Source organism: Eschrichtius robustus, chromosome 10 (assembly GCF_028021215.1).
Source record: "Eschrichtius robustus isolate mEscRob2 chromosome 10, mEscRob2.pri, whole genome shotgun sequence".
Lineage (NCBI taxonomy): Eukaryota > Metazoa > Chordata > Mammalia > Artiodactyla > Eschrichtiidae > Eschrichtius > Eschrichtius robustus.
Window position 1 is genome coordinate 7,120,393 of NC_090833.1, and position 2,780 is coordinate 7,123,172.

Genomic DNA, 2,780 nt, shown 5'->3' on the forward strand with positions numbered 1-2,780 from the left:
CAGTGTGGCAGCCCTTTCATAACCAAAGAACTGGACACATCTAAGTTTTTTTAATGTAATTATCAGTAAGGTCACATTCTTTCATTCATCAACAACTAATATTTCTGTGTGCCAGCCCTTTGGCTGGACTTGGGAGTGCAGTGGTGGACAAGATACATATAATTAAGATACTTAATTACAATCTTATGTGATATTGCTCTAATGGTGGAAACTCAGGAATATGGGGATTCCCAGGGACACCTGCGCTCCCATGTGGAGGTGAGAGACTCCCGAAAGAAAGTGACGTCCAAACAGAAACCTAAGGATGACTAAGAGTTAGCTGGGCAGAGAGAAGAGGAAAGAGTGTTCAGGAACAGCATGGGCTGTGATCCAGAGGCAAGAGAGAACCTGGCATGTTGTTTGGGGTTTTTTTGGTCATACCCCGCATCATGCGGGATCTTGATTCCCCGACCAGGGATCGAACCCGTGCCCCCTGCAGTGGAAGCACAGAATCTTAACCACTGGACCACCAGGGAAGTCCCCAAACCTGGCATCTTTGACTCAAGGTGGCAGAGAGAGGGGAGAGTGGTAGCTGATGAGCCAAGGAAGTGGCAGCCAGAGCAAAGGAGAGCAGGCTCCACCACTGAACTGCCTGCGTCTGGGGCCAAATCCACTGCCTCCTCCCCTGTGTCCTTGGGCAAATCACTTAACTTCTCTAAACCTTAGCTTCCTAAAATGAGGAGAATGATGGTTTCTGAGCTTTTACGAGGACCTTAAGTGATTATTCACTTAAAAGTGCTCAGTGCTGGGCCTGGCATGGTCTTAGGACGTTTTGGCCATTGCTATTAGAAAAACTGCAATAGCCAAGTAGAAAACTAGATAAATAGATGCAACATACAGACTGGGACAGCTACAAGATCAGGAGTAACTAGCACCTACTGTCTCACTCTCTCTCTCTCTCTCTCTCTCTCTCTCTCTCTCTCTCTCTCTCTCTCCTTTACCCTGTTGTTTTTCTTCCCAGGATCTGACCTGTTATATATCTGTTTATCCAAGAGGGGAAGAGCCTTGTTTTGTTCAGTGCTGCATCCATGGCACCTAGAACAGCCCCTGGCACATAGTTGGTGCCGATAAGGTCTTTCTCCTTGACCAAACCAGAGTCAGGCTCCTGTAAGCCAGCCCTCTGCTTGACTAGGTGCAACCTTGAGCTTCCATCTTATAGAGTCTAGTTTTAGCAAGAATTCTGCAGGGTCAGTTTAGTAAAATCCCCAACCCTGGGTATCTGATCACCCTCCATATTTGATCAAATTCTTCATCCTCCATCCTCAATATCTTATCTCCCTAGCCTGCCTTCAGCAAGAATCTCACTAGCCTTGATGTTCCCACTTAGTCATTTTCCATCCACTGACATCCCCACTCTGCTCATTGTCTATAAATCTCCACTTGTCCTTGTTGTATTTGGAGTTGAGACCAATCTCTCTCCCCTACTGCAAAACGCCCCCTGCACTAGGCTCTCTTGAATAAAGTCTTCCTTACAGTCTTTAACAAGTATCATGAATATTTTTTTCTTTAACCTTGCTCAATGTGGTTATTGAATGAATGAACATGTAACTACATTGATTTATGGCTGTTGAAAGATGATATGATTGTATGCTGGCTAAATGAATGATATAGTCAGCTACAGACAGACACTGGTAAATAAGTCAGTGGTCAATACAAATAGAAATATGTAGTGAACACATAGAAACACACAAAGAAACACATAGAGATGATGAACTGCAGGTGTGTGAGTGACACGAAAGTTGATGATGGCTCCATGTAGATAATAATGCAGATCAGTAGTTCTGAACCTGTGGTGCACATTTAAGTCACCTGGAAGCTTTTCAAGACTCCACCTGCCGGGCTCCACCTGAACCGAGAGAACCAGGGCTGGGAGTGTGCCCAGGGATTTTTAATAAACCTCCAGATGACTTGAAGCTCACTCTGGACAGACAGGCTGGGGTAGAAGATGGGGAGCTGGTATAAGTGCAGGGAGATAATCGAAGCCAGGAATCCAGGGGACAGAGCCAGAGAGGAAAGGGTACCAGTTCAGGAACAGAGCTCTCCACTGGGTAAGAAGATGAAGTCTAGAGGTAGAGAGCGGGGAGCAGTGGAAACAGGTAATAAGCCCCTTCCAAGCGCCATGGGAGGGGGGAAAATGTATGTGCAGGCCATCCTTTTGCCTGTTTGGGGCTGTGAGAAGCTGGTTCAAGGTCAGCACATGTCCAGGCCTGGAGGGTAGCGCGTTCCTCCACCTGGGCTGAACGGAAGCCCCTCTTTCTCTTCTTCTTCCTTCCCCTTAACTCCTCCACACACCCTCCCCCAACTTTGGGGAACCAGAGGGTTTCCGGGGGCCAAACAGCCATTCCCCAGCAGTGGAGGACCAGTCCCCAGCTGGCCTATCCCCTGGCTCAATTGTCCTTAGTGTCACCAAGGTCGGGGCAGAAGAGGAGCGGGGGCTAGAGAGGTCAAGGTGGTGGTGATGGTCGGCGCAGAAAGATCCAGGTCAAAAGAGGCCGAGAAATAGGGAGCCAGAGGGCCCAGCAGGCCAGGAGGACGCAAATCGACAAAGGGAAGAGGCACAAATGGGCGGGGGCCGCAGGACGAGGAAGCGAGAGAGGCCGGCCCGGTGGCGGCCGCAGGGGGCAGCCGCGAGCAGCCTCAAGCTGGGCCCTCTCCTCTCCGCCCCGCCCCGCCCCGCCCCGCCCCGCCCCGCCCCGCCCCGCCCCGCCCCGCCCCCAGGCGGCTCCTCCCCCGCGGCCGGC